This window comes from Aedes albopictus, chromosome 3, assembly GCF_035046485.1.
Source record: "Aedes albopictus strain Foshan chromosome 3, AalbF5, whole genome shotgun sequence".
In the NCBI taxonomy this organism is placed as follows: domain Eukaryota; kingdom Metazoa; phylum Arthropoda; class Insecta; order Diptera; family Culicidae; genus Aedes; species Aedes albopictus.
In genome coordinates, this window is record NC_085138.1 from 376,682,566 (window position 1) to 376,701,916 (window position 19,351).

At 38.3% G+C, this 19,351-nt stretch overlaps 1 protein-coding gene across 2 annotated transcripts in view; it reads right to left on the bottom strand.

Annotated features, from left to right (window-relative positions):
- Window positions 1-19,351, bottom strand: part of LOC109409873 (GTP-binding protein Di-Ras2) — a 539,614-nt gene that overhangs the window by 220,016 nt on the left and 300,247 nt on the right. For both annotated transcript variants that reach the window (XM_062855754.1, XM_062855755.1), the window contains exon 3: window positions 5,634-5,679. The gene's annotated coding sequence lies outside the window, so the exon portion shown is untranslated. The remainder of the gene's footprint in view (window positions 1-5,633; window positions 5,680-19,351) is intronic.

Below are 19,351 nucleotides of genomic sequence, written 5' to 3' on the forward strand. Positions count from 1 at the left end.
GTAGAACTCAGTCTTCCGGAGGAAGAAGCGCCAGCAGGAGGAACGAGATCGCGAAGCGAAGGAAGAGCTGTACCTCGCTAAGGACACACGAAAGTTCTACGAGAAACTGAACCGCTTGCGCAGAGGATTTGTTCCGCAAGCCGACTTGTGCCGAGACAATCATGGAATTCTTCTCTTGATCGAGCCTTAGGTAGTCAAGAAGTGACGGCAGCATTACGATAAGTACCTCAATTGCTACGTTGCAAGCAAACCCAAGTAACCGGAAGTTCCGCTTCCCATGACAATATGCACTTTCAAGTTCCGCGAAGTTCAGATAAAGTTCCAAATTGGAATTTTCTGGCTACTTAAGAGGCTAACGATGAGCCTTGCTGGAACTTCGGTTACAAGTTTCGGCAAGGCTCATTGTTAGCCTCTTAAGCAGCCAGAAAGTTCCATCGGAACTTTATCTGAACTTCGCGGAACTTTAAAGCTGCTTAAGATGCTACTCGGAACTTTCAAGTTCATAGAAGTTCAGTTCAGTAGCATTGTGTTTCAATGAAGATTAAATTTATTTCTTTTACAGAAAACAACTGTTTAAGCAAACACGAATGAAAGACAAATAAGAATTTATCAAATCAAGAAAAAATACTAGGCTTGAGCAAAAAAAAATGCCACCCATCGGATTCGAACCGATAATCGCTGCGTGAGAACCCTACGCTCTATCATAGTACTACCATGAGTACTACAGTTGCGATTGAGTGGACAGCAGGTAAAGTCTGACTTTAATCAATTTTCTGTCGGCAGCTAGTTTTACCCATTTGTATAGCGGTAAGTAGGCAGGCTATCACGCAGGAGGATCCAGTTCAAATATACATATCAGCAACATGTGTGAAAATATAATTATCAGAAGCTATTTCCAGACATGAATCACCAACCCACCAACTGGGTTGTGATTCTGAAAAACACATTTTTGTTTCTGCATGAATTTTGTCAAAGTTCTGTCAAAAGTTGCTTAGAAGGCTATCCAGCGTGCTTATGTGAACTTTCAAGTTCCAAAATTACTTAAAAATGAAGCTGCTTGCCTTCTAGGCTAATCCCAAGTAACAATCTTAATTCTATTTGGTTTTATTTGTTTTTATGATAGTTTTATCGAAACATTGCATATTCTAGTTGATCTTATCGGAGTTTCAGCTGAGCACAACTATTCTTCGTCAATATTGTTGGAGTAAAGTAGTGACAGCCCCCTGGTACCAGAATTATAATGACGATGAATGATGATGACTGATGAGATTTGTCTGAGTGTGTATGTCAGAGCGTTCATGATTAACAAAAATTTTAATCATGATTAATCATTGATGATTAAAATTTCAATTTTGGTGATTATTGATTATGATTAATGATTAATTTGATTTTTAGGATGATTAAAGATTATGATTAATGATTAAATTGGATTTATCTGTGATTATTGATCATGATTAATGATTAAAAATGGCTCATTGATTAAAAATCATGATTAATCAATCACAAAAAACTGGAAATGATTAAAATATATTTATTGTTAAACATGTTTTTGAAATTTCAAAAGTGAAAGGTAACTCTGTCCGGGAGATTTTTAAAAAAAGAATCATAAATTATATTATTTAGAACAGCATTTGAACCAATTTAAATTGGATAATATATTTTGTATGATGAATCATTTTTGGTGATGAATGATTAATGATTGATTAATATTTTTTTCTTATGATTATGATTACTGATTAATGATTAGATTGCAAAAACAGTGTGATTAAGATTAATGGTTAATGATTTAATGAGATTTTTTTGTGATTATGATTAATGATTTTGATTAATCTTAATCATTAATCATTAATCATGATTAAATTTATGATTAATCATTAACGCTTTGGTGTATGTGTATAAGTACCGACGAAGCATATTGCTGAATTGTGTTGATTGTTTTGTTTTAATCATTAGTCCGTACTACTCACTGTTAGTAAATAGATGTTGTCGATAACGCAATCGTAGAGTGTAATTAATTTTATGAATCACGAATATCCCGGGACGTTTTTTGGTCGGTCTGTTCGCTTGTGAGACCGTGCGCTGGGATTCCAACAAATATGTGGTTTTAAAAACACCTCCAAGAATACTTGAGGTTCAGTTCATAAAACCATAAACACAACAAGAACTGTTGAACTTTATTTCAGTTTTATAAGGTTCTTGTAGTTATCTTCAATCATCCGTTTTTGGTGAAGAGCAACTGTTCTCGCATGAGAACAGTTTGGTACATGAAAAATACAAGAAAAAACTCAAGCATCAGATTTTGATTCTCGACGTTCCATTATTGCTGTCAATCAAGAACACCTACCCGGAAACCCAACCGCGACGCGGTGCAGTGCCAAGTTCCTCCGGTTGCAGCATCCGCAATGGGGTGGGTATGGTCATCCAGGACGTCGATTCCCGTGCAATCGGGGTTCCAATTATCGATCTTCAAAATCAACAACTACTTACCTGTTGGAAGTGCTGACCGGAGGAATGAGGCTCTGCACCGCATCAAGGCCGGTTATCGAAAAAGGTCTGCCTGGTTGGCAACGGTACCGGGCTGATAATTAAATTCATCGGACGAGATTCACAAAATCCACCGCCGTGCGATAATTTATTATTTGTCTACAATTTGGCGTACATGATTTATGACGTTCTGACGGAGTTTGCATAAACCTAACTCAAGAACGTTATAAACCTGAGTACTCTTGAGTAATACTTCTTACCCTTGCATAAGATGAAATAAATTTAAGACGTTCTTGATGGAGGCCAACCAGGCTGCATTGAGAACGTTATAAATCCTAGTGTCCTTGAGTTATGCTTTTAGCTCTGGCACGAGTTGAAAGAAATTTAAGATGATCTTATGGTGATGTTGATTAAAACCATCGATGATGGACCGACCACCGGCCTAGATTTCAATGGAAGCCATGTTGAGAAAACTCATGAGCAATGTTCGCATGACCAGGAATAATATTTTTAAATATTTTATTAGTGCGTTATAATGGAAGCGCGTTGCTATTTTTGGAAATATCTTGCAACATATATACGATGAATTTTGCTTGGCATTTGGCATCCTTGTTACACCACGGAAATATTTCCAATTTGTGTAATAAACTAATCCCAATTACAATAATGTGACATTTTCATTGTATTTTTAATTTCAATTTAATGCACCAAACTTTTCTGTCGACATAAAAGCTGCATCAGCAACAACCCCTACAAATTCATTATCGTTTTATCGTGCACTTGAAGAATTCTACAAGGAGAGAGCAATTCGCCTTGAGGACAACTTGGGAAGTACAAACAAGTTTTAAGAGATATTTAAAAACAACTCTCAAAGAGCATCTTAGGATGGGCCTCTTTGGTCTTATGGCGGGTTTATGGTTGAGTTGATGTCGTTTTGCAGAACAATTTGGTTTATGCATGGTTTTAAAGAACAGGTGTTGAAGAATACTTCAAAAGCATTATAAATTTAATTTTGATACTTGGGATGAGCAACCTCGAACAAGCTGCTTAGCTTATAAAGTACCCTTTTATCTGAACTTTTTGTTACTTGGGAAGAAGGTGGCGTGGTAACGGATCTAGGAGTACGTGTGCAGGACGCAAGATTTCCAGCCCTCCAAGAGATTGAGGAGGAGGTTGGCCAGTTGAAAAACAACAACGCCGCTGGAGCAGATCTTCTTAAGTATGGTGGAGAAGCACTGGTGAGAGGAGGAAGTATTACCGGAGAAATGGATGGACGGTATCGTGTGTCCAACCTACTAAAAAACAACAAGAAATGTCGCGAATACAACGTGCCCACCACACATCACTTGTTCATTGATTTTAATTCGGCGTATGGTACAATCGATCGAGACCAGCTATGGCAGATTATGCACGAATACGGATTCCCGGATAAAGCGATTGATCAAGGCGACGATGGATCGAGTGATGTGTGTAGTTCGAGTATCAGGGACACTCTCGAGTCCCTTTGAATCTCGCAGAGGGTTACGGCAAGGTGATGGTCTTTCGTGCTTGCTGTTCAACATTGCTTTAGAGGCTGTAATAAGTAGAGTGGAGATAAACACGAGTGTAACGATTTTCGCGAAGTCCGTTTAGCTGCTTGGTTTCGCTGATGATATTGATATTATTGCTCGTAAATTTGAGACGATGGCGGAATCGTACATCCGACTAAAAAGTGAAGCCAGGCGAATCGGATTAGTCATTAATGTGTCGAAGACAAAGTACATGATGGCAAAGGGCTCCAGGGAGGAATCACCGCGCCCGCCACCCCTAATTTATATCGACGGTGATGAATTCGAAGCGGTTGAAGAATTCATGTACTTGGGCTCACTGGTGACCGCCGACAACGACACCAGCAGAGAAATTCAGAGGCGCATTGTGGCAGGAAATCGTGCTTACTTTGGACTCCGCAAAACTCTACGATCGAATAAAGTTCGCCGTAACACGAAGGCAACTATCTACAAAACGCTGATTAGACCGGTCGTCCCCTATGGGCACGAAACATGGACCCTACGTGCAGAGGACCAACGCGCCCTTGGAGTTTTCGAACGGAAGATGTAGTGTACCATCTACGGCGGAGTGCAGATGGAAGACGGGACTTGGAGAAGGCGAATGAACCACGAGCTGCATCAGCTGCTGAGAGAACCAACCATCGTCCATACTGCGAAAACCGGGAGGCTACGGTGTGCGGGTCACGTCATCCGGATGTCGGATAGCAACCCGACTAAAGTGGTTCTCAAGAGTCATCCCGGTACAAGAAGACGTGGTGCTCAGCGAGCTAGGTGGGTCGACCAAGTGGAGGACGATTTGCGGACACTTCGCAGAGTGCGGAGCTAAAGACACACAGCCATGGAACGAGTAGAATGTAGACGACTCCTTCGTACAGCAGAGGACAGTCAAGCCTTAGTCTGACCGGTAAAGTAAGTAAGTGTGATGGCGGTTTGTATATTTTGGTAATGTTTCAAAAAATGTATTTTACATTTTCTGAAAAAAAATGGAAATTAGATACCGACATTGTATTCCACCAAATCTCAGTGCCTTCGTGCCTGATTCTAAAAAGCCATTTCCCCATTTTCCCATAAACAATTCGGAAGTAAACTGACAGCGATTGATATTGGATACCGGCTGCGGCAGCAGCAGCAGCGATTCCATCGTAACAATCGATGATACATATTTATGAGTTCCGTCCTCAGTGCTGACTGACGATGATTCAATTTCCATCGACCCTACTACGTCGCTTCGCCATCGCATCATCTTGGTTTTCAATACAGCTGCAGCTGCAGTTGAGTGCATCATTGTGCTTTTACATCCCGGCTAAATCCGCGTGGTTGGAAGCCGAAGCTGACAGCTTTCAGTTTGCCAGAAAACATCTTTTCGAGCGCCATTTCCAGAAGCTCACCTCCCACTGCATCACTCACTACTGACTGGTTTGCAACGAATATCATACTTGACTTAATTGCATCAATGCAGGAGTGGTCGCTTTTCACATGAACATGCACATTGCTGGTTTTTGTTGGCGTGCTTTCAAGTGTTGTTGAATGCATTTTTATGCATTCTCGGAGCCGTTCAAATGCAATTTAAACTGGCAATTAAGTAATAAAGTATTTACTTACCTTAATGGGTCAGTATTTATGACATAGCGCGTGCAATCTTATCCATCTGGAAATTGAGAAAAAATGTGTAAATTAATACATGTTCAGTAGAATAAATTCAATTGTAAAAATAGAAGGATAAACTAAATAGTTTAATTATACTGCTCTCTCCCAACGTTTATCCCACACGTCTTTACCGACCTGCACATAATTATCTCGGAGGATTAATGACATGGAACCGTACCCAACGGCTCGAGATCCAATTGGCAAATGACGCACAAGTTGACACAATTCCGCAGAAGGAAAAACATCATTTTTATGTTATGTTCATTCCCCGGAAAAGCCATTACTCCGCATCCGTTTAATTATCCTTTTCTTCCAAGACGGTGTGCCTCGCCGTCGTCGCCGGTGGTGGAGTCTTATTCGTCCATTGATGATGACGCAAGAGGGAACAACAATTCCTTACGCGAATGGCATTCCGTAGCACTACATCTTGGTGGTAATGGCTGCGCCGGGTACTAACTACTCCCCGAAGCCCTCAGGAGTTGGCCGTTAAACTGTTTAAGCGCAATTGTCGGACGGGTGCACCTCTGCCGCCTCGGTTCCATCTAGGAAGTATTAAAACCAAAGTGAACATTAAAATTGCAAATTTCTCTTCCGACGCGGAAAACGCCATAAACCAGCGGAGTTAATTCTATTTTAGAACGCGGGTTGTGGATTACTGCCGCCGCAACCGTGGCTTTCAAATGTGGTTAGATTGTTGGAAGCCCCGATTAATTTGTAGCAATTTGTATCGATGATGATTGCAAAAAGGGTGACTGTGTGAGATTATTTTAAGAATAGATGCATGAGCTGCACGAATATCATACAGGGGGTAGCTAACATAGGCAACTTTTTTATCTCACAAAAAAGTCCAACATGCTGTAACTTTTTATAGAGTGCATCAGAAATTCTCAAATTTTGAATGTTTGTCAACCTCTAGGGTAATTCATGTATTTTGGACAGGCAGAGGTCAACGTCAGAAAAATCGTCCCCAAGCTTCCTCAGAAAGCAATTATGTAATTATTTTGCAAAGTTACTAATACGCTTGTAGTATGATTGTACTTTGCATTGCTGGTGACAAAAACCTTAACCAAAACATTTCAAGCTAAGAAAATCATAATTTCCAATCGCCTGTTAGAATTGCATTTTGGACACCGAATATATGTTTTGGACACTCTCAGGTATATATAATTTGGACAGGGCAATAATTGTATCTCAATGTTAAGCCCTGAATACATACTGCTAAATCATGGAAGTAGCATTTTGAAATCTATTGCAGTTTTTTGTTAACCCTCGAGCAGTCGCGTCTTTGACTACCTGAGGCGACGCCGCGCTCACGCTGTGTACCACATGCGTGCATTTTTCATGGTGCGTGTACTCAGTACACGACGCGACCGCTCCCGGGTTAAAATCGAGGAAATATCGCCAGACCCACAGAATATGCCTCCAAGTATGCAATCGCACAGCATCCCCATGTAGTTCGTCAGATGGCCAAAATATATTTACAGTAGAAAACTTGTAATGTATTTTGGACACCATCTATTTTATGCGTTCTAGATGAATTTTAAGAGATTGGCTGCCTAATTCTTCTTTATTAAACATTTTTATTGCAATAAGTTTTTCAAATTTCTTACAATTATTAATTCAACGATTTTGACGTGAAAATTGTATTTGACTGTGAAGTGTATGTAATCTTGCATACCTGTGCATTAGAGTAGTTTTAGTGAAACAATTAACATTTTCGATAATTTTGAAGTAAATTTTTAATTGTAAAGCATATTTTCAACGTAAGTCATCAGAATAGGGTCTGTTTGATCGAATAATCGATATTGAGAAGAATCCACTTTTATTAGCTCTCCGGAACAAGACATACATCGCCGTGCATGTCCAAATTATATTTTTTACCCTATATGTTCATCATTGGTACAGAGTAGTGTGCGGTAGTTCGGGAACAGCAAAGCCACATTCGCGCGCGCTGGCTTTGTTTAATTATTGAGATTTTTTTCTTTCTTCGCTTTGCTGGGCTCCGACGAGTTTCGTAAAGGGGCTGTTCATAAACCACGTAGACCATGTTTTGGTCATCTCAGACACCCCCTCCCCCCTTGTAGACTTTCGTCCATAAACAAATTTTGAAATTTGTATGGAGCGTAGACTTTGGCCCCTCCCCCCAAAAAGTCTACGTGGTTTATCAATGGCCCCAAAGCCATCCGGTCGGCGCGCATGTGTTCGTTATCTTTTTTTTTTCGTATTTTATCATTCTGTATCAGTGATGCCTCCGCGCTTCTCCAACTTGAGTCGAATCAGTTTCGTAAAGCCACCCGATCGACGCGCGTAGGGCATTACATATACAGTTTGTATATGGCACGCGTGGGTTGGAGACGAAATTAGTTCCGTTGGGAGTGGTTCGGTCGTATGGTAGCCTAAGATCGGAGTTGTGCGGTAGCTTTGTAACTAATCATCCAAATTAGTGCGCGCTTGCTTTTGTGCTTTGTTCGACGTCGAGATACACAGCCAACCAGCGATGGAGACACATAAATGGGTGAGCTCGTTTTATGCTATTATTTAATTGTGAATATTCGTAGTAAAATAACATAACTAAGATAGTAGTAGACTTTTTTTGTATTTTCTGAAGCGCACTTTTTATAGCCCATCACTCCAAGTAAAGGTACTGACTTTTTTTTTTGCAAACTAGATTACGATCTGAAAAGAAACATTGACCGATCATCTGACATAGATGATCCATTGTTTGCTCTCCGCGAGAAGCGATCAATAGTGCAACAGTCTTCACGGTATAATCCAAATTCAAAAGTTATTTAACCAAAGTGAATTATGATCCTACGATACTTTCATTCCTAAACTAAGCGTCGCGTTCAGTTCATTCCTGTGTGGATTGAACTAAAGACTTCTATTTCATATTGGGGTGGAGACACGCGATAAGATTTTCTTTCTAGATTGTTTAAGTGAGGAAAAATGGTCGAGAGTATCGTGTAGTTCTTTGCTGTGCACGCATCGCTCCTGTATGGAGTGAGTATCGCAGCATAATCGTTCGTGTTCGCAATTGTCTCGCGAAACCGAAAACATTAGATGCGTGGGTGTTTAGGGTTTACAATGTACCATGTTGTGAATGCATATGCTTTGGTTTACTGATGTGTCCTTTGTTGCGTTCAGTTCATCCCTGCGTGGAATGGTCTAAAAGTTTCTGCTCCCTGATGGGGTGGAGACGCGCGACAGGATTTCTTTTATTAGATATGATTCGTATAGAAAAGTGGTCGATTGTGCGCGAAAGTTAGTGTTTATTGATCCATTGTCAAATCATATCACCAACCATAGGTGACTTCCAGACCGACAACGTACCCTACCCTACTAACAAAAAAATCCTTCCTGAGACAAACGTGGAGACGCGGCGATTCGCGGTCCTTTTTAACAACATTTGTCTTACTAACATTCCCTCCCTTCCTCGATGACCGTAAGGACGTGGCCGGCGCCGTTAATAAAGTTGAGAGCTCTCGAACTGTGTACATTGAGAATAGTAAGCTACTCCCAAACCCTATTCATTGGTTCCTTGTACAATTTCGATTGCTCTGGTCAATCACGGAGTAGCAACTACGAATTATGCGGTCATTAATGCTCATGCTCATGCATGTTATATGTTCATCATTGGTACAAATTTTAGCTCGATTTATTAATCTTTCGCGAAGTAAGAACCGTTCTCGTAAAACACTATTTTTAGACAACATTTTTTGTCATACCTTTATGTGTGTCATACCTCGGAAACCAGTGAACCGAATTGAATGAAATTTTGAACGTTTATCAACAGTAGGGAAAGTGTGCCCATCGTTGTGGTATTAAGGTAAATTCATTTTAAAAACAATGATCGTACCATCTAATGAAGGGTTGCAAAACGTTAGTTGGTAGTTTTCTATCCAAATTTGCTTGGAAAAATATAAAAACTATCGTTTCTCTCTGTTTTCGATCATAATTCGCTTACCACAACATTAGGCACACTGTTCCTATTATGGAGGTAAAATTTAATTTTGGTTCCTATTGTTGCGGTATCCCATTGAAATCATATGGGATACCGCAACATTAGGAACGCTACTGCAACAATAGGAACACAGCAGCAAAAAATTTAAGGAAAATATTTTTTTTTTTTAATAGGTTTTTGGGCAAATCTTAAGCACACGAATGGTGCAATCTCATAATTTAAGCATAATTTATCTATTAAAAATGCCTTTTGGTAACATTTCAGTCGAAAAAGTGCTCAATTTCCACTACCGCAACATTAGGTACTACCACAACGAAGGGAACAATTACCCTATATGATTTACAAATTATTAAAACAAAGATACATTTTAAACGTTGAAAAAAGTTATCACAGATTGACACTTTTTGGATCTTTCTCGAAAAAAATTTTATATCAATGTCATTAAATTTTAATTTCGAAATCCGAAGATTTTCTACTTCTGTTCTCAAGATATCTCTGATATGATATGTTAAAGCCATTTAAGATTAAAGAAGAACACATTTAACTATTTTTGTGTGGTATTGTAAACTTGACTTATTTTCCTCTATGTGGGTAAAATGTCAAACCGATATAACTTTTCGTGTGCAGAGGTTGTTGTTATCGCTTTTGGTTCAAGAGTTACTGGCTTTTTCTCTGAAAATCACAGATTATTCGAATGTTGATATTACAGTTTAGGGCAAAACTAAATATATCTCTTGGCAGCATTTTAAAAAAATAACTGCATTCCAAAACATATGAAACAAAAGACGTGTTGTTTTTGGAATTTAAGGAAATGTTGGTTGAAAATGCCTATTTTTTTATTAGATAATCATCAATATATTTTGAATGGAACTACATACCACCAATAATAATGAATAAGTTCATGATCTGGAAGTCTTGATCAACTATTCCTGAGATGAAATTTATCTATGTAATCTAAATTTTGAGATACAGATGTATACAGTTTCTAATACTCAGTAGTGGTGGCTATCGAATCATTTATCATCGGATTGCTTTTGATATCCTGACCAACATTGTCGAGAATGAAATTCCAAGTAAAATGTACAAGGCCTGCGGATAAACGTAGAATCAACTAGTTTATTATACTATTAACTATTGATGATCATGATCACCATTGCCGAAGACGAAATTCTTCTATGGGGTTTGATTTTCGAGATACAACAGTTGATAACTTTTGAGACTCATTAGCGCCACCTTGCGGATAAACCTAGAATTATCTAGTTCACAATCGGACATTTGTTGATGTCCTGATCAACTTTGCCGAAGACGAAACTCTTCTAAGTGGTCTTGTTAATCTGATACAGCAGTTTAGAATTTCTAAGACTCGCTAGCGCAATAAATCATGATATTTATAACTCACTAGCTGTCCCGGCAAACGTCGTACTGCCTGCCTACTGTGTTTTTGACGTATAGCTCCATAGGGAAGGGCTCCCCTGCAAATTCATCTGTTTGGGAGGCCCCCGTTCCAGAAACCGGAGAGGTCCCGCACCAAGCTAAGAACCTTCCCCGGCCCCAAAAATACCCACATACAAGATTTCACACCGATCGGTCCAGTAGTTTTCGAATCCATAACGGTCAGACAGACAGACAGACAGATAGAAATTCATTTATATATACAGTGTCGGACAAAACAATAAGACCACCAGCCAAGCCACCAGCCCTTTTTCATACAAAATGACGATGTGATGCTCGGTTTGGGGCTGTCCATAAACCACGTGGTCATTTTTTTGGGACTTTTCAAACCCCCCCCGTGGTCATTAGTCCATACAAAAAAAAAAATTATTTGTCCATACAAAATGGTCATCGGCTGAACCCCCCCTCATGACCACGTGGTTTATGGACAGCCCCTTTCTAGTGAACTGATTTGGCTAAAATTTTGACAGTCGCCATGAAGCTACGTGAATTTTATTTTGTATTTAATTCTCAGGAAAGAGACGAACCAGCCAAGGGCTGAAAGTCTCTCTAATAAAGACAAATCAATCAATCAATCAATTTTGTATTTAATTGATTGAGTTCTGTTCATTACATCCAAAGTAACGGATATACGAAACGACATAATAATGGGACCAGATCACCATTACCAAAGGATATATGAGGGTATCTGATGATTCATGATTGATAAGCATGTACCCAAATTAAGGATGCCTTTTAAACTTGGGAACATTTTTATTGAATTGGCCACATATAACCATCATAAAAATCTGGTGTTATTGTTTTGTCGCACCGTATATCCGTAACTTTGCAAGTAGTGAACAGAATACAATCAATTGGTTACAAATTAAAACTCCCGTAATTCCATGTCGGCTTCCAAAATTTCAGCGAAATCGGTTTGCTAGAATCCAAATACCATATCATCAAACTTGGTCATTTTGTATGAAATAGGACCGGTGGTCTTATTGTTTTGTCCAACACTGTATATAGATTACGATATAATCATGTTCAACATCCTCGGTGTTTTCAAAATACTTTAACTCAATTATGTCACGTTCTGTTATTTTTATTTATTTATTTTTTTTATTTATTTATTCATTTACAAAATTATGTCAAGTAATCCTGAGGGTTAAAATTCATATCATATTTTGTTATAATTTTGATATGATTATAACAAAATAGGTTATAATCTTGATTGGACCAGTGCACTTTTTGTTACAATTTTCGTTATTTAAACATCATTCTGCATCTAGTTTATAACATGATTAGTTATAGAAAAATATTATAACATCATAACACAATAATAGAAGTGATATAATTTTCCAGTCGGGCAACGCATTTGGTTTTTACAGTTTTTAAGTTAAGTTCAGTTAAATTTTGTTCTAGGTTAAACATCTGTTATCTTTGGTAAAAATATTATAACAAAAATGCTAATGTTAACACAAGCTAACATTTCATATTTTCATTTATTTAGTATAACATCAAATTTAAGATAAAACTGAATCAACAATATTTCTCCATAATGCACGGTTCGTGGCTGCCGTTCTCCATCCTCGGTCACGCGTCGCTCGAAAACTCCGAGTGCTTGTAGGTCCTCCGGGTGACAGAGCTGTACACCCGCCTGAAACGCGAAGCAGCAAAGGTCGGACTGGTGATGAATGCCTCAAAAACAAAGTACATGCTGGTAGGCGGAACCGAACACGACCGGATCCATCTGGGTAGTAATGTTACGATAGACGGGGATACTTTCGAGGTGGTGGAGGAATTCGTCTACCTCGGATCCTTACTGACGGCTGACAACAACGTGAGCCGTGAAATTCGGAGGCGCATCATCAGCGGAAGTAGGGCCTACTACGGGCTCTAGAAGAAACTGCGGTCGAAAAAGATTCACCAACGCACCAAATGCACCATGTACAAAACGCTAATAAGACCGGTGGTCCTTTACGGACACGAGACGTGGACCATGCTCGAGGAGGACCTGCAAGCAGTCGGAGTTTTCGAGCGACGCGTGCTAAGGATGATCTTCGGCAGTGTGCAGGAGAACGGTGTGTGGCGGTGAAGGATGAACCACGAGCTCGCTGCACTTTACAGACAGTTTTTTTTGCGCATAATGATGGAATTCCTCAACGTCACATCCATCACCCATGACTACATGTGGTGATTAAAATAGGATTATTCAACCACGGGAAAAATTACATCGGAATGATGGATATTTTCTCACCAACCGGTTTATTACCCTACTCCAACTCAGGAGCTGCTACTCCTCCAGCACTCTAATGTAATCACTAATCCTGTTAGGTGCTCCGGTGCTGATGTGGCCTAGCCATGGCCAGACCAACTACATAGCTGACTGGCGATGGCGACCGAGATGGAGCGGAGTTACTGATGGACGGGACGTCCCGTGTTCTTCCTCGGTGGTGGTTTAGCGTAGCTACTGACTGCTGTAGGTAAGTAAGCACACTCAACCTGGGTGGCTGTGCGGTTGGTAGTACATTGTTGCTGGGTGAAAGAGTTTTAAGCTCGTTAGATTAATTTTATGAGATGTAAGCAACGGTCAGCCGGAGAGCTTCTGGTTGAGAGCTATTGCTGAAGAATGTTATGGAAAGTAGATTATATGTGGGCGAAGCACTGCTCTTTGACTCTCCAAAAACGTGCCGGAGTAGAAGCGCGAAGAAATTTAATGGTTTCGTACACGTGGAAAATGTTTGGCATTCGAAATTCGCGCCCGGAACATTGCAATTATGTATCTGCATGAAAAGATTGTCAGTGGTGTAACATTAGGGAACATAAGTTTTTTCCAATAAATTGCTAGTTTTATAGCAATTTTAACTAGAAAAAATGTCTATCGGCAGCTACATAATACCGACTTTACAACAATTCTACCGACATTTGTTGAAAATTCCTTTGGATTACACACCTTCCGTCAACAAAACTTTGAAATACAATTTCTCTTCTGAAATAAATCGGGGGAGACTTGATCCCTTTTTCTTAATTTACCTGAAACTTTAAGAAAAAACACAAAACTAGATTTGATTTCCGTACAAAATGGCAGGTAAACATCTATTGCAAGTTAATACACAACAGAATGCCTTGAAATTGTTGTTAAAGTTTTCAAAACTGTGTTTTTATGGAGGCATGTCTTATGATGTATTTTTCAAAAATGGGTGACACTTGATCCCCCTTTGAGCACATGGTTTATTCAAAGGGAAAATAATTCCAGAGTCTTCCTATTCATTTTCTTTTCGAATTTTGTTGTATTTTCGTTGAATATGGAGTGTTTGAAATTGTAAGATTTCCTTAATTTTTTAAGGATATGCCGAATTTTCAAAATGGGGAGACTTGATCCCGCTTTTCTTGGTTTGTACTAAAGTTATAAATCTCTGACACATTTTATCGTTGAATAGACTACAATTCCAAGTAAATAGAGGCTTCCGAATAGATTTTTTTTTTTCACATGTATAATGTGTGTATAGGGCCCATATAGCCGAGGCGGTAAACGCACGGGTATTCAGCACGACTATGCTGAGGGTGACGGGTTCGATTCCCGGTCGGTCCAGGATCTTTTCGTAAAGGAAATGTCCTTGACTTCCTTGGGCATAGAGTATCTTCGTGCCTGCCACACGATATACGCATGCAAAATGGTCATTGGCAGAGGAAGCTCTCAGTTAATAACTGTGGTAGTGCTCATAGAACACTAAGCTGAGAAGCAGGCTTTGTCCCAATGAGGACGTAACGCCAAGAAAAGAGAAAAAGAATGTGTGTGTAATCCTCGAGGGATCAAGTCTCCCCATGTCACTGTTGTGTATACTAAGCTGAAATAATTAAAATATGTTATCAACAGCCTTATTTGGATAAAGAAGTTTGAAAGTAGTTTATTTAAACTATGTGTTGTAAAATTTTGACACGATTTGGTTCAATTTTCGCAAAGTTATTGAGAATTTTCGGAATCGCCTTAAAGATTTCTGAAGGACTGAAAACAAACCATTAGCCGTTAAAAAATAATACAATGTACGATCGAAATCACTTGTAGCCAAAACATAGTCGTTTGTCCAGGAGTAGTTTTGGAAAAATTAGGCTAGAAAAAAATGTTTTTAATTCCGAGAAAATATGGGGGGAACAAGTCTCCCCAGGGATCAAGTCTCCTCAGTCTCCCCTACTGAGAATTCTTCTGGAAGTTTCACCAAGAATTCCTAAAGAAGTTCTAATGGGAATTTTTTCAGGTGCTCCACCGGGGATCACTTTAGAAGGATCCTTCTCCAGGACTTCGATAGGGAGCTTTTCTCCAGGGGTTCCACGGAAATTCCTCTAGAAGATTAACTGGGTCCTTTAGGGTGTTCTACCGAGAAGGGGTTCAACCAAGAATTCTATCAGGATCTCCACTTGGAATTTATATAGAAATTCCATTGGGAATAACTCTAGGAGTTCCACCATGAGTTTGCCCAAGAGTTCCATCGGGAATTACTCTACATGATCATTTGAGGCCACCAGAGGTTTCAGCGGGATTTCCTTTAGCAGTTCCTCCTGAAATTATTACAGGTGGTTCTTCGGAGCTCCTAGGTATTCCGCTATGAGTACCAATTGAAATTCCCTTGAAGTCCATCGGGGTTCCCTATATTTAGGAGTTCTACCGAGGAGTTCCTCTGGGAATTCCACCTGGAGCTCCATTAGAAATGCCTAACGAATTCTCTAATTCATCCTACTGTTCCACCGGAAATTCCTCTAGAAGATCAACCGGGACCTCGAGAGTGTTGCATTAGTAATTCATTTCGGAGTTCCACCGACAATTACTCTAGATGATCAATTGGAAGTTATGTTTGTGCAGAAGTCTTAGAAGTTGTTTTTTTCATTTAAATTATTCTGCATACAAAAATCCTTTATAATGTAGAACTCATCCAGAAATGGCTCCAGAAATTCTATCCAGATTCCTCCAGAAATTCCTCCAAAAATTCCTCCATTGGCGTATCTAGGATTTTTTCCTAGGGGGTGCCTAGGGGGTGCCAGTTTCAGAAGCTTCCAGTTTGCTTTTGTTTTTTTTTTTGTAAAAGGAAATACCGACCTACTCTCAATTTCCTTCTATAATAATATAACCCGTAAATTTAATCGCAATCGTAAATAGATGTGCGCGACTGCGTCAAATCATGTTGGTGACATCAACGCATTATTCTTGAGCTAAATTACAAACTTTTTGTAAAAGACACCAATTTCAAATCAATCCTGAGTCGCGTTGTTGAGCTTCACAAACATGTACAGGGGATAGACAAAATGATCGGGACAGGCAAAATTTTCCCTTCTCAAAACAATTTCAAATAGCTGTAACTTTTCGGAAAGTGCATCGAATATTCTCAAATTTTTACAGTAAGTTGATCAATTATTTGTGTATCAGTGGACAAAATTTGAAAAAGATCGGGCTATACTGCACGAAGTTATAGGCATTTTAGAAAAAGGTAGAATTATCCGATAGTCAAATTTGAGCTGTTATATCTCCGGGTTCAATGAACAGAATGCAATGAAATTTTGACCGTTTATGACTTATATAATGAGCTTTGAAAAAATTTTGACATAACTTAAAATTCTTAACACGGAAAAAATTATAACGATTAGATTATTTTTCTTATAAAACACCAAATTTTCTTGAATTTCAACATCGTTTCAAAAATCAAGATGCTAATTATAGTTCATTTAAATTCCCTCTGATTGTCTTGAATACAGATATGTTTTAAAGGAAAGTAACAACATAGGCGACAATTCATTGAAAAAGTAATGGGATGCATATTAAAAATAGACCAATTTACTAAAAAATCATAAAATTAATTAAATCGCTATAACTTTTTCTCCTGTTAATAATTTCAAGTTGTGTCAAACGTTTTTCAGAGCTAATTATATAAGTCATAAATGGACAAAATTTCATTGCATTCGGTTCATTGAATCCGGAGATATAACAGCTCAAAGTTGGCTATCGGATAATTCTACCTTTTTTCTAAAATGCCTATAACTTCTTGCAGTATAGCCCGATCTTTTTCAAATTTTGTCCACTGATACATAATTAGTTGATCAACTTATAGTCAAAATTTGAGAATATTTGATGCACTTTTCGAAAAGTTACAGCTAATTGGACATTTTTTGAAAAATGAAAATTTTACCTATCCCAATCATTTTGTCTATCCCCTGTATCTGGTAAATGAAATGCTGTATGAAGCTTTTTTTTGTCTGTATTAACGAGATTTTTAACCCTAGGCTAGTTCATCTCGGGACCCACGTTTTTACTTCCCTTCCGAAGGAAGAACCCACATTTTTGTGAGTATGTCGGGAGTGGGATTCGATCCCAGGTCCTCGGCGTGATAGTCAAGTGTTCTAACCACCACACCAGGTCCGCTCCACACTGTATGAAGCTGAAATTTTCACGTTTGTAAAACTTTGATTAGTAACCAGTGTCACAATTTCTGCTTCTAACAACATTCTGTTAGCAAGGCACATGTTTTGGGAAGTTCCAAAACTCGACCAGATAATCGAGTCTATTTTTTGTTTTCGGCAAAACATTCTCTCGAAAATTCCTCAGGGAATATTCCCGGCAATTTATTTGGAAATTGTATTACCATTTGTATGCCAATTTAGATACATTTTGGAATTTTCTCAGTAAATTCTTTGAAATTGGAAAATTTCTTATGCATTTTATTTGGACTCCCTTCGGCAATTTATTTGAGACTTTCTTCGGCAATATGTTTGATTTTTTTTTACAACATACCTTTCGACACATCCTGTGATAATTTTTATTGGTAATTAATTACCATGGAAACTTTTGTGGCAATCCCATTAGAAGTTTGTTTGGATTTTTTTTTTTCAATTTCATCAACAAATCATTCGGATTTTTTAAGAATCTCTCAAGCATTATTCAATTACGTCAGCTGTTTTTTTTTTTGGTAATTCATTCGACAATGACTCTAGCAACTTCCTCGCAAATTACTTCGCAAATATCTTCGGAATTTCCATCTATTTTTTTTTAGGAAATTCGTCGATTTTTTTTAATGTTTGAATTCAGTTTACTTCGGCATTTTCTTCAAGATTTCTTCAGTAATTGTTTAAGGAATTCCTACAGCAGATTCTTTCAGAATACATCCGGCAATTCTAATGTTACTTGTTTCGAAAAATTCATTGGAATTTCATTAAATTATCTGGCAAACCTTTCCGATTTCCGATTACTGCTCAGCGCCGTTGCGTACGGTTGGCCAGGTTGTTCCCGCCAAGGGCACCAGCCTCAAAGTGGCGCCGAAAGAACCTAAAGCTTGAAGGAAACAGGAGTATGCCATTGTTTTATTGACTGTTATCAAGATTTCATCATTAACAATATTTTAGAATGATCATATGTTTTTATGTTCTTCCGTATTCTTCAAAAAGTCAGATCTCTCTAGATTATTTTGAATTTTTATGTTACATGGGAATTTGAATACTTTTTTGTTTTGAGAAGCTATTTTAGTATTTTGTATTGAGCAAAACATAATCAATAAGCTTTCGGCAGATTAGTGAAAGTTTATTTCTGTTAATTCCAAAACATTCGCACTGGGAAAAGTCTTGACACAGAGAGTTGTGGTTACGTGTGTGGTCTTGAGGTTACGTTCTAGGATTTTCTTCGCATTTGTTTAATGGAATATTTTTCAGTGTTTAAAAAGTATTTTCAATGAAAAACAAATCAGACGATGCTCTTTCAGTTCATAAAACTGTTATTTCCAGTAAATGTCTGTTTGCGCTTAGTCTCTTGCAAATCTAGCAGATTTTTTTGCGTCATTTTCACCCCAAAAAAATACCATTGCATTTTTTTTATTCCTATTCCCCCAAATAAAATTTTATATTCCAGAAATTATTTCATTCAGAAAATCTTTTAAAAAATATTGCAGTAATTTTCTCTTGGGATTTCTTTGAACAATTCTTCTAGAATTCCTCTAAAAAATTCTCAGAAACTCATTCAGGGATCCTTTAAAAAAAAACAATAAAAAATTCTTCTGCAGATTTTCTTAAAATTTCTCAAAGGAATTTCTAAATTCTATCAGAAATTCTTCCAGGGTGGCTTTCAGGCAGTTGTCTAGGAGTTTATTCAGAAATTATTCAAAGGATTTGTCCCGAAATATTTCCAAGAATTTTCAGAAATTTCTTAGGAATTCTCCTAGAGATACCTGCAAAAGTATCTTTAAGGATTAGGTGCCTAGGAACACTTCAATAGATTTTCTCAATAATTCCGTCATAAATTCCT